Raw genomic sequence first — 14,755 nt, forward strand, 5'->3', positions numbered from 1 at the left:
TCATCAATTTTAATTGCTTAATTTCATTTATAACATGTTTACCTGCTTATAAAAAAATTCTTGCAAAAAAGTCTATATTATTAGTAGCCTAGTAGTCTTTTTGAGAAAGAGAGAAAAAGAGCAATTAGAAAATTAATCTTTAAACCATGATGATGATGATTGCATTTATCACATGTTTACGTGCTTTAAAAAAAATTTCTTGCAAAAAAGTCTGCATTATTAGTAGTCTAGTAGTATTTTTGAGAAAGAGAGAAATAGAGAAATTTGTAAAATAAATATTTAAACCATGATGATGACCTCATTTATAACATGTTTACCTACTTAAAAAAAATCTTGCAAAAAACAATCTACATTAATAGTTGTCTAGTAACCTTTTTGAGAAAGAGAGAAAAAGAGCAATTTGTAAAATACATTTTTAAACCATGATGATGATGATGATGACTTCATTTATAACATGTTTACCTGCTTAAAAAATTCTTGCAAAAAAAGTCTACATTAACAGTAGTCTAGTAGTCTTTTTGAGAAAGAGAGAAAAAGAGCAATTTGTATAATAAATCTTTAAACCAGGATTATAATGATGTATATATTATAATAATATAATAATCTAAAGCAATAAAATCACATAATATGTTATAATAGTAATAATAAATAGAGAGTAATAAATAAAATGCAATATTATCGTTATAATGTAGTATTTTAATCCATTGGTGACCTCTATTTTTAAATAAATTTTGCAATAAACTATAATGCAAACTATTCAACGTATATGCAATCACAGTATTTTATTACCATCTCTATAGGTATCAGTAATATAATAATTATATTACTATATTTAAGTTTTGTAATTTTAATGAGTTATTCTACATTTACTCCCCTATCATTTTTAATTTTTTTTCTGAATTTAGAAAATACGTTGTACACAAAGTCTACAAAAATTTTAATTTTTGGATATAATTCTAAACGCTTGGTATATCACATACACTTATGACAATACTTTTTCTTCTCGCAATTGTGTCGTAATAACTTATCGCAATCTATATATGTTTTAAAGAAGTAAATTTCAACTACTTAACTAACAGTTTAGAGGCGCTAAAGATATTCAAAATTCCTTTTGAATATTTATTATGTATTATATTCTGTTGTATTATTAATGCATCATTATATCATATAATCAGCTAGACAAAAGTTCTTAATGTTCCACTTAACCCAAAAACTGTAGTTAGTATCAACTACATAAAAGTGTAATAATTTGGCATAAGGAATTTAATATAATTATGATTAAAAACTATATTTTAAAACAGAAATTAACATAGGGAGAGGGACGCATATTTTAATAATATACATATTGAAAAAACAATCTTGATAATAGATAATACCGCTAATTTATCAAAGAACTAGTTAACATTTCAATTAACCCGCCACCTTTAAGTTATAAACAATGTAAAATTGCATGTTAACTCTATTAACATATATTATAAAGAATTTGTCATTTAAATCCATAAAGATTACATTTTATAAACTATAAATATCATCGTTTTTTTAAGTTGTTTATGAAAGTATTTTATAAAATTAAAGGTTAGGATAGAAATAATATAAATCATTAAATTTGTAAATAACAAAAAGAGGTTAACTCTATTACAAGGGATATTCTAGAAATTCCCGATATGTATTAAGTGTTTTTATTTATTCTGAACATGTTGTCACCCAAAAAGGCATTTATTAAAAACACTTGTAGAATAACAAGTCAATTGAAAAGTCCACGGCCTACTAGAGTAAAACAAATTTTTTGGCAAAATTAGTTTTTTTATTCAACATAATTCCATTCAAGGGAAATACACTGATAATATATAGCGACCCTCCAACTTTTCGATACTATTTTTGTAGTACGATTTGTCCTTTTCTTCAAAATAGGCTTCAGTTTCGGCGATACCCTCTTCATTCGACGAAAATTTCTTCCCAGCGAGCATTCTTTTGAGATCTGATAACAGGAAATAGTCAAATCTGGAGAACACGGTGGATGAGGAAGCAATTGATTAGAAAGCCCATTTCATAGATTTCTGCTATCGTTTTCACTGACTTGTGACACGGTGCATGATCTTGGTGAAGCAACACTTCCTTTTTCTTCTAATGCGGCCGTTTTTCGGCGATTTCGTACTTCAAACGACCCAATAACACTATGTAATAGTCGCTATTGATTGTCCTTTCTTTTTCAATGTAGTCAATGAAAATTAGTCCATGTGCATCCCAAAATAAAGACGCCATAACCTTGCCAGCCAACTGTTGTCGTTTTCCCACGCTTTGGAGCGGGTTCATCGTGTGCAGTCCACTCGGATGACGGTCGATTGGACTTCGGAGTGAAATGATGGAGCCATGTTTCATCCATTCTCACATATCGACACAAAAACTCGGGCTTATTACGCTTGATCATCTTCAAACACTGCTCCGAATCATCAACTCGTTGTTGTTTTCGGTCAAAAATGAGCTCGCGCGGAACCCAATTTGCACAGAACTTTCTCATACCGAAATATTCGTGAATGATATGATGTACAAGTTCAGATGATATTTTTAGAGTGTCTGCTATTACAGTCAATTTGAATTTACGGTCATTCAGAATCATTTTGTGGATTTTTTAAATGTTTTCATCGGTACCTCTTTTGGGTGTCCACTGCGTTCACCGTCGTCGATGCTTATTTTACGACGTCCAAACTTAGCATACTAATCCTTGATGGTTGATTTTCCTGGGCAGTGGCCGAAGACTCGGCATCAAGGCAAGTTTTTCCTTCAACTGTATTTTTTCCATTCAAAAGCAATGTTTTATCAATACGCGAAATTCCTTTTTATCCATTTTTTTTCACATTAACAAAAGTTGCTTCATTCGAAAGGCTATAATTCACAAAGTAATGATCCAACAGTTGTCAAATTTATGCACGCATCTTTTAAGGGTTAAGGCTAGCTAAAAAAAACATATGGATTTAATTGTAGTATCGCCATTTATGTGTCAGGTCGGGAACTTTTCAACTGACCTGTTACATGATTAAAAAATATTTCTCGTTATTTTCTACAACTTTTTCACATCTTTGTGACAACATGATTATATCGCATCGAAAGAAAGATGTTGGTGTGGTAGCGATCTGAAAGTCCTTCGTGAATTTAAGGTAGATTTTCATCCAATAAGAGATTCAAGAGTCTAAGCAATTAATTGTGCTCTAACATTTTTGCTCCTCTGGGATGTTCTTTAGCACTAACATTAAAATTACCACTGTGAAGTCGTTAAAATCAAAACATAAAATTGAGGTATGATATAGCAGCATCACCGTATGTTTCTAAACCATAAGTGTTTTATCGGCTTTGACTGATTCCTTCAAATCAAACAACAAAAGTAATAAATGCCGGAAATACTATTTTGATTGAGCATGATTGGCTTCTGTACACATATTGAAAAACTCAATAATACTAAAAGGAAAATTATTACATTATGTGAATAAGGGTTAAAACCCTCGAATTTACCAGTTAGGTTAATTTAGGTTGTTTACATTGAAGATACTTGGCATCTTAGAAAAATTATACTTCAAAGGAAATCTTAAAAAGGTGGCCATGTCTATATATACTTCAAAAATACCAATGGCCAGATGTATTCACAAATTTATTTCCTTTTTTGACTTTTAACAATAACAACTGAAGGAAATTCCTTGTAATAGTTTTTTTCATTGAATTTCAGACTGGAGGATTATAGACTGAGCTGTTGAGGAGTATTGCTGAATAAAAACGCAATTCCTAACTACTATTTAAATAGTAAGTTTTTCATGGTCCATGGATTTTGAATTCAAATAGTATTCTATCGAAAGAAAATACGATACATACTCGTATTAGTTAAAAATTTAAACAAGACATGATGGTGTAGTGATGATTACGATTAGACTTTTACTATTTGTAAATAATTTACCATTAGACTGATTAATTGTAAATAATACATAATTTTATAATTTTGCAGTCTATAAGATTATTTTATTATATTTTGTTGAAATGCAATTCTCTAAATAATACATAATTTTATAATTTTGCAGTCTATAAGATTATTTTATTATATTTTGTTGAAATGCAATTCTCAATATGATATATCTTTGTATTTTTAAAATTAATTAAAATTAATTATTAATTGCATTGTTTCTAATGTTTATAAAACTAAGCAACATAAAAAATTAATTGTCCATAACGTGTTCGTTATTAACATAACCATAATTAACGACGTGTGTAATTTCTTTTTGTTTCAACAAATTAACCAAAAATGGCTGAACTATCTACTTACTAGTCCAAAACATTTATAACGGAACTCTTATCTAAGTAAATACATAACAATCTGCAGGAGAAAATTGTGACAAACATGAAAAGCCAACCAAAAAATAAAACAATAGTTTCAGAAAGAAAGTAACCTCTTTACAAAAGAAGAAATATTAGATTTATCAGATAATAAATTTATATCTCCCACTTTAAGATGCTATTGTTATAAAAAAAATAGTAAATTAGTAAAAATTATAATGTTGCTCATTATGAAATTCTTTAGACAATTTTTGCATCATAACAATACACCATCTCCATTTTTACATCAACACTATCAATTCAACAATTCAACAATTCAACTCACAATCGCTCTCGTCATTTGGCTACCCTATAAACTTAAAAAAAAATGATTCGACAACACCACTTTGAATCTATCTAGGAGAATAAAACAAGTATTTGGAATATTCGAAAAAACGTTAGCATGATCTATAATTGTTTGATATCAGGAAATTATAAAAATTAACTAAAACACAACTTTACGAATATTATAAATTACAATAGGTCATGGATTTCAAGTTAATTTGATTCAATTTGTAATTTCAAGGTGTTATTGTAAATAATTTTCTACATTCTATTGACCAAGTGTTGAGCACCGCTAACGTCAGTCGATCTATTTGAAATATCCACATAAAGATGAACAGAAAGAGTGAATACAAGTTGAATTAAGATTTTTCTTAGAAAGACTACGAACTTTTCAAGTTTTACTACTTTCAATAACTATAGCGAATTGTAAAAAGTACCATTCTTAAAATTAAAGATTACATTAAGATTAAGTTTCTATTCTTGCATTGGTATCTAACAAATGATACCTAAACAACTATTAAATAAAAATAATTTTTAAATAACAAATGATAAATTTGAGTATCTTAATTCAAGTGATATTATCATGTAATACAAATATAATAAAATCAATAATTTAAAAATTATCCAAAAATGTCTAATTAATTTTAATAATTACTGAAATAAGGTTAGTTAAATTATTCGCTTGAGATAGTACAGTTACTTTTAACAATTAATATTTCATTTATTTATGACTCACTCTCTCTGTTCTTAAAAAAAAGTCGTTAAATATAAAAAATATTATATATATATTATATATATATATATATATATATATATTAAAAAACATTTAGAGAAAATTGTTATTATAATTTAAGAACCAAGCGCTTGTGATTACAAACATCCTTGCTAATACAATCCCAAAGAACAAGAAAATGACCACAACACAAAGACAAAAATACGAATTGCGATTTCTTCAGATTGTTTCTTGCCATGGTAATAAATGCGTTTTTTTCTAAGTAGGCTGTGAAAAGAATTTCATTTAAATCAGTTGTTATCGTTACGAAACCATCTGACGTACTAATGATTCTGTTCCAAAGTTAATTTAATTGAAATGCCGATTACATAGAAACGTAATGGAGTATTTGCTTTAGATTAAAATAATTATTATGTAATATAATAAATGAAATAAATCTGACAAATTGAAGAGAACTATTTTGTTATAAAAATTGTAAAAACTGTACCAAAATGTAGAAATGTTTTAACTGATATCGGTTTATATTAATATTGAGGCTAGTACATCGAATAATAGCAATATTATATTACATATTTTTATAAAATAATACAAAATTACTAGTTTAACACAATTTCATGGAACGTCTATTTTTTATATTTCATGTTTGTCGCTAATTAGCATATCGATAAAACGTAAAACCGTAAACTTTCCCGTGAATAATGTACCCAATTCGTCGGAAAATCGGTAAATAAATGCTCCAGAAAACTTTCACTGTTTATATCCATTCAACCTCAATACATGACCGAAATCACAATTAGGTTGCCGTCAGCTGTGGTCAATGATTGTTGTAATTTACTTTTATTAATCGAAATATTATTTGTATTAATGATTATTATTTAGTATTTACTCATAAAGTAATATTACTAATAAAAAATATAAATATTCTAAATTCATTAATGAAGACAACGTTCTTATTTTCAGTTTCCTTATAATATGCTAGGGATATGTAGGGATATATCTTTTTTTTTTCAAAAAATATGGCCTATATTTTTTTCAATATATCGATATTATTTGTTTTGATATTTTTCGATATATTTTTCAATTATCGATATTTGTAAATGAGAGTACCCAATTTTCAGTTGTAATGTAAAATATCGATATTAAAAACTTAGGGTTTTCGAAGGAGAGTATCGAACTTTTGTTTTAGGATTTCTCTCTTCCCGGTCATCAAGTACGATCTTATCAATTAGAGATATTTTTAAAAATATCGATATTTTTCTCTTCAGCCGACCTCCCCAGTTATGCAATTTCGTGTTTTAATATTCAATTATATTCAAAATTGATTTAATGAATACTGACGACTTTAATGAATATTACTAACGAGGGTTTATCTGGACTGGACCTACTATATACCGTGGACTCCAAACCACGGCTCTCGACATTAAGCCTACTGACTGGCCAGTGACCAACTTAGAGACCTTCCCAGAAGATATCCGATCTTACCCAGCCTGGTTACTGGCTGTTACTATGGTTATTTCTTGTCGGATTTTCCACTCTTGCCTATAAAGACATTTACAATTACAATCACAACCATAAAATACATCCATAACCTACGGGATTCGAACAAGTGAAAATCGTAGCAGTAGGAGGGATATCCTGTAGCCTTAACCATTGGGGCTTGGGGCCACCAAGCCGACTTATTTATTTTTAATGGCAATTCTTTTAGTTAATTTTTTATTAAAAAATTAAATTCTAATTGAATCAAACCAATACATAAATAGTGATAAAATTATAAAATATACAAATAGTTTTTCTTACTAATTGCAATATAATTTTATTTGTCTATTATTACTCATTCATTTATTTTTAATAGCAAAATTGTCCTTTTAGATTTCGTTGCGGTATGTGTAATTTCGAGTTTTAGAAAATCTATAATTAACTGGACATTTCAATTCGTAAAAAAGCGGAAGAAAGTTAAAGGAAACAGTTTATTGCAGACCAGTTATTATTTGTTTTTTAATTTTTGTGTCATTTATATAATGATAAATGTATCTGGAATTTACGAATGCCAATTGTTACTGATTATAGCTTTAAAACCGATTTTCCTTTTTTTGGTATTTGGTTGGAAGCACTAGTAAATTAATAAAATTTTTATTGGATTAATTTAAATAGAATGTATCCTACAAATTGAAATCTAAATTAGGTTTCGTTTAAAAGTCATAAGCTTATTAAATATTGGATGTACCACATCAATGAAAACAGAACAATGCGTTTTTCAATTTACAATAGTGAATTCTTTGATTAATAAGCATCAAAATGAGTCACTTATTGATCGAATTGTAATATGCAGTAACAAATGAATTATTTGTATTGATAAATTAATGCAATTCATGAAAATCTTTGGAATCATTGGTAATTTTATGAATGCGAGCAACTATGAAGTGATTGCAAGTATTCTCATCATTTCTTTACTTTAAAAAGGCATTTATTGAGAAAAATAAGCGCAAATATATTAATTTAAATATTTTCTACTATTTTCTACAGCTTTTTTCCCATCTTTCTGACAACATGGCGATGCCGTGTCAAATGTTGGTTTGGCAGCAATCCAATCATCATCTGCGTCAAGTTGAACAACAGCTAATCAAAATATATCTGCTGAATACGCTGGAAGCGTTGTCATACAAAAGCATTGCGTCTGCAGCTCCATATTGCTGTTTTTTTGTAACAATACATCTTTCAATTTGTTCAATTGATGTCGGAAGAAGGCCTAGCTGTAGCAGCTAGGCCTAGTTCATCTGAACTAATTCACCCCCATGAATGTTATGATGTATTTTCACCACCAAACACAGAAAACTGATCATTCTGTCTGGCCACCAATGAAATCGCAATGTTGGAATCTTCAGTCAATTTATGTATTGATTGATTTGATTATTTCCATCGCATGTAAACCTCTAAAAATAGTTGAATCATCTACTGTAAACTGTCTAGATGTTCTTTGAGAATTTTCTCTGGGTTTTCGTCCAGTAACACTTTATTACTTTGTATTCGGTCTTTCTTGTCCTCCAGGCCATTGACAACAAAATTGCCACTTCATTGAAACTGAAACCGACATTTGGGATCTGACAGATCACTATAACCTTCTAAGAATGTTGGATGAGCATTGGCAGCAGATTTCCACAAAAATTTTTCACGTTCTATTATTAGTGTCTGTATATACTAAATATTTAATAATTATAACAAAAATACCTTATTTTATACCGAGAAATGTCAAAACTATCAAATTTAATAATTAGGTTATGTTTTTGCATTAATACTTGCTCCAAGCAATTATTATTTATTTTCCTCTTTTTCTAACGTTTCAGCAAAAATTCCAAATAAAAGGTCAAAACTCATTCATTCATTCTCTTTGATTATAAAAAGCAGTATTTTTACATTGTAGAACATCGTTACTTTAAAAAAATTGGCAAAAATTGTGGTTTTCTAATTGAATTTGTTTTCCAATGTAAGTTAGTCTATTGAATAAATGTTTTTTAAAAGATGATGTTTATATTTAAATATTAAAATTATAGATCACATTTTCATACACCTTATAACATAAGTATAACAAAAGTATCGATATAAAATTTATAAACTATTATTTAATAAAAATAATAAAATGCGAATCTCGTGAACATTGACATATTCTTTTTTTAATTTAGATTTTTTTAATTTAAAAAATTATTATATTAGAATAATTTATTATTAGACAAAAGTAATAATCTTTATGACTCTGATTAGTTAGACGGTAAAAGTAGGAAATGATATAAACTTGTTTGTGAAGGGAATCAAGAAGGAAATACTTTACTTTTACTATCCGGCTAATTTTCTGCACTTTCCCAGATAAAAATAAGACAAACGATCAAACTAAAAAAGAAACAGTTCGAACGTTATTGATTTGCCAAAATAAAAATCAGAATTATTCAGCTAGTATTTGTAGACGGGAAATTGGCATGTCAAGCCATAAAGATTTCTTTGTGTTAAAATCTAACTAAAGGTTATTAAACCTTATATATTTTACGAAATTCTCAACGACCCGTGATTTTTTGTCGAATTCGCGCCATTCACGCATCACGAAGCTTTTTCAGTTGAATGGATGTCCGGTGACTATGGCAAATTTAATAATTCACTATATTTACCTTTCCAAGAGAGGCAGTAATTGATGTTAGGGTAATGCCTATTTGCGATATGCAAATCAAAATTTTCGGAAATTCACAAAACACATCTTGAATCTTAGAATATAACCATTTTTTACCAGGAATTCATAAATTCGGTGCGAACTTTTCAGTTCGATACCGAAAATAGTGAATTATTATTAAATTAATAATTAATTAATTAAATTAACATGTCGCCGTTTTCAAGACGTTTTCTTGATTAAAAAAATATATATTTCTTCTGTAAACCAAGCAAACCTTATTTCCTTCATGGTTTGTAATATCCTGTCGTCTCCAAAAATTGACGACCAAAGTTAATAAGTTTATAAATAAGGTTTTTACTATACGCTTGTTTTTTGTTGTTGATTTGAAGAACTCTTCCTCCTAAACCCATCAAACACTTTTAGAAACATATAGTAATGCTATTTCGTCATGTTCCAATTATCGCTTTTCATATCATTTTTCATTTTTAAAAGACCAAGAAAATTTGGAAAACAATGTATTGCCTTAATGAAAACAATTAAGACTTATTTAGATGAAAACCGAGCTCAAACTCTCAAAGAACTTTCAATCAGCTTAGCAGTTGATAAATCAAATGTTAAACTGTCTTAATTCAGACGTTTCAACATCGCGGCTTCATTGGTTGCCTTGCTGGTGGTGAAAAGGGACAAGCAGCAAGTTGTATTGTATTATTAGCTGCTAAAATCAAATGTAACTGCTATTACGTAGTATTATAAAAAAGCCATCAATGGCGAGTAACAGATTCAAATTTATAATCTTGCATGAAAATGCTCGGCCACAGATCGCAAGAGTTATGGAGTCAGTCGCGTATTTGAAATATAAGATACAAAATACAGTATTTTAACTAGTTTTCTTTAAAGTACAAAGTAGTAAATACAGTCTGGTGCTAGGTTATGTCAATAGAATACAACTTATCCTAGCCTATTAATCCGTATTCAGAATTAATTAATAAGTAAGAACAGTTTCCTTTCACGAACACTAGATTTTTAGATGTAATATCAGACAAACAATCTTTTTTTGGAATGAATAAAACCCGATACAGAAAACAATCTTTCTACAGGCTCAAATAAGCACAAACTTGTGTTATACTCTATGAACACATTTTTTGTATTTCAATAGTGTTCAAGGATGCTAAGCTATCTGTTTCTACCTTTCAGGAAGCTGATTAACTCTAACTCCATTTTTAATGTCTGTGGTTAAAATAAATTGGTGGATTAAATCATTATCCTATGTACCAGTACTGCTACTTCTATTACTCCCAGGCATAATTTTTGTATGTTTAACTTTAAGAATGAAAATGACAGTTGGCAAGATACTTAAAAATTTGATATACAGAACAGGTGTAGAATTACCCAATTTAAAGATTGCCATATTTTGAATTATTAAATTACATTAAATATGATCGCTGAGCCAGCTTGGTTGGCGCAATTGTAAAGGCGACAGGACCATCCTCCTACTGTTACGATAGTCGCGGGTTCGAATCCTGCTGGGGCATGGTCATCAATTTATGCCTGTCATGTTTAACATTTGTGATTATCCTTAGGCAAGAATGCAAAATGCGACAAAGGAAATGATCCTAATCACGCCAGTAACCAGGCTGGGTAAGACCGGATGTCTTCTAGAATGATTTCTAAGTTGGTCACTCGCCAGTCGGTTCGGTTAATTCCGAGGACCGTGGTTCAGAGTCCACGTTAAACTGTAGGCCCAGTCCAGATAAACCCTCGTTGATAAAAAGGACACTTAAAAAATATTTTTTTTTTAAATTAGATCGCTAAATGTGTATTCGTTCAATTGTAACTAAATACCTCAGTGCCAGTTACAAATTACATTTTAAAGAAATAATTGAATTGTATTCTTTTATATTTCAATTACAAGTGATTCAAATACTGTTCAACTCTGCATAGCGCTTTCTGATTACCTCTTATTCAGATCCACGTAGTATGATTTGGCTTAATAAATATTTCACAATACATGCAAACGCCTAATATAGCTTGAGATAATTATTTTATTCTTACCATATATTTCTTTCCAACTATAATAAATGTATTATATAATTTAATATACAAAAGAGGCTTTAACAACGGCTTACCATTGTGTACTTAACAAAAACGTAAATATTGAGGGTAACAAATTAGTTCTGTCTGTTTTAAGAAGGTCCCACTAAATGCTGCATAATAGTAGATCATATTCGGCATAATTCTGATTCTAAGCAACATTTACGTGAGGTCTTATCTGCTTTAATTGCTTATCTACCAGGGTTAAATTAATAAATAATGTAGGGAACAGTTTAACGTTTTGAGGAAGTTATATTAACATTATTGAATACAAAACTGCTTGTGGACCAAATCAAATAATTTAAAATATTACTCAATAAAAATCAGAAGGAAATTGGAAATGAGCTTACAAAATCATTGGAGCTTACACAATAAGCAGTGTCAGTACTATTGACATGCATAGAAATAACTTTTTAACAATCTATATTAATAAAATTTTTAAAAAAGGTAGATATTATCAGGGCCACATATAAGCTAAATAAATTATTAAAACTGTAGCCATGAAATATGAATAATACTCGCGAGAACACTGATATTGTATGATTTCATAGAATGATATAATACATATGTGTATAATAAACAATGATGGTAACCATCTCAGGATTTATAAAAAAAGGTCATGAAATATAAAATTAATAACAGTAAATTAATTCAGAAACTGAGTTCTATGGATTGAGATAAAAAAGCAACATATACATTTTCAAAAATTAACATGAATTCTAATATTATAAAATATTAATTCTAGCTAAAATTTAACTTAAGTACTTCTGACTATTTTAAATTATCTTCCGACCTCATCTTAGTATAGTAAAATCTTGCTTTAATGTATGTTATGGTCTATTAAATAAAAAAGAAAGTCAATAATCACCGTTAATTTTCTCTACCGCTTCATGTTGTGATATGATTCATCATCATTAATTACAAATATTACAACTATATCAAATTATTAGTCAAAAATCATCTGGGTAGATCTAATCTAACTTACTCTAAGTATTTTGATGCTAGTTGATATTAAAATATAAACAAAATATGTACTAAGATAGTATTTAATGTTTGTGACATATTTAACAGATTTTATGGCTTATTTTAGGCTAATATATCCACATAACACTTTCATTTCTATGAAAAAGATCAAATGGTAGCTCGAACATTGGAATTATATTGCATATCATTTTTTGAAACCGAAATTCAAGTAATCAAGGAATTTAAAAACTTTAAAGAGGACGAACTAAATATGAAAAACGAAAAACTTCTTGGGTAGTTTTGAGTTCTAAGATACCTGTTTTGTCTATTGATCTGTTCATATATTTATATTTTATATAAATCTGATCTGAACTGTGATGGAGAAACAATTAAAATTTTTGAGTAAAATAAAAACAGCTTATTTATTTAACAACAGTTTTACACCTTACTATTATTATATCACAGTAGTGTTCTATTAAATTTTAAAATTAATAAAAAATAGAAATAGAAAAAGTATAATAATAATTACGATAAGTTTTAATAGTTGCCATGACATACATAAAATAAATATTGGAAAAGAAATTGCTATATATTTTTTATCATTATACAATTACAGCTATTGTAATATTTAACTTATAATTAAATGCCCTCTTACGAATACTAAAGAAATAATTAAATTATTACTGATATAGCAAAAGTTCAACACTATTCATCAAATAATGGTATGATAAATATATTTTATTCAAAAACAAATTGTTATAAAAATACTGAATAATCGAAATTATGGAATTTATTATAGAACTTACAACATAATTGTTTTTTCTACATAACATATTATTTAATTTATTGCTATCGTCTTGCTGTAGTTAATTTCTCTAATGTTATTAATTAAACAAAATATAATCTTCACAGTATTAATCCTCAAAACGTTTTAATATATAGTTTACTAACAAAAAACTTACCACTGATGAAAACTTATTCCATGTACAAAATCCCTCAATCGTCAATAACAAACAATGTTCATGAAATTACTACATGAACAAAAATCGTTGAAATCTAAATACCGCCAAAAAGTAAACCGATCGACCGGAAACAGTTGAATCGCTTCGAGCACTAGGCGGGTATAGCGTCCGCCTACCTCGATGCCGAAGTAGGTGATTAACTCTTCGACTTCATTCTCGCCAAGTTTTGCAAGAGAAAAGGTACCACCACTTCGCTTTAAGAGCCCCACTGTATGACGTTGTCCAATATAGTTAACGGACGGTATATTATCACAAACCATAGTTTTAATTGCTTTATTTATATCGATAATATTCTAATATAGAACAAATATTATAATTTATAATTTATTTATTACATTGTTACTAGTCGTTGCCAACTATCTCGTAGTAACTAATCTATTAGGACCCATCGACCCTATTTCAATCGCTAGCGTATTAATTTTTACTAGTGATCGCTCTGTGGTCGAAATTCCACCACAATTTATTAAAGTAATCATGTTTCTCTTATAAAATAACTAATGTAAATATTATATTTACCAAAACATGTTTTCACAGTAATTTCAATATAACATCAGAAATGTATTTGATATATAACATTAATGAAAATAATAAATTTATGTATATTAAAATATATGCAAACTATCTCAAGAACTAAATTTTTTTTTAATTACATTTAATTAAATCTAATTTCCAATAACTTTCAATTATCAACAAAGTATTAAAAAGTGTAAATTACTACGTCACTGAACATTATAACAAAGTATCATAAGTAAGATCATTTTCAGAACTATAACAACTTCAGAGTCTCAAATATAAGTATGCATTACCTTTCTTTACTTTTATGTTATAAACATAAATATGGAATAATAAATGATGTAATACATTTTTGTATATTAAAACAGTGAATATATGCAAAAAAAAGCAATTTTGAAATTAATAATTAACTTTAGCATGTATATTATAACAATAACGAACACAGTTAGGTAATTTATCTAATTTCCATTAACTTTCATTATTCGACAAAGTATTAATTAATATCTACTATTTATCTTATGTTTTCCATCCATTTCAAATTATATAGTTAGTTTCATGTTAAATCCTGCATATTTTCATTACTCCATTTATATAGTATTAATATAGTCCTTATCTTTTATCCATATTTGTCACCTAAAA

The 14,755-nt window shown here is 28.3% G+C and overlaps 1 protein-coding gene across 1 annotated transcript in view; it reads right to left on the reverse strand.

Moving 5' to 3' along the window:
• The window catches only part of LOC143192558 (uncharacterized), a 39,054-nt gene extending 25,370 nt beyond the window's left edge, over nt 1-13,684 (reverse strand). Inside the window, exon 1 of the mRNA XM_076397971.1 lies at nt 13,544-13,684. The gene's annotated coding sequence lies outside the window, so the exon portion shown is untranslated. The remainder of the gene's footprint in view (nt 1-13,543) is intronic.
• Between the last annotated feature and the right edge of the window lie 1,071 nt (nt 13,685-14,755).

This window comes from Rhynchophorus ferrugineus, unplaced genomic scaffold (genome assembly GCF_030347505.1).
Source record: "Rhynchophorus ferrugineus isolate W39M unplaced genomic scaffold, kcgeb_rfMv2 rfM3, whole genome shotgun sequence".
Classification (NCBI taxonomy): domain Eukaryota; kingdom Metazoa; phylum Arthropoda; class Insecta; order Coleoptera; family Curculionidae; genus Rhynchophorus; species Rhynchophorus ferrugineus.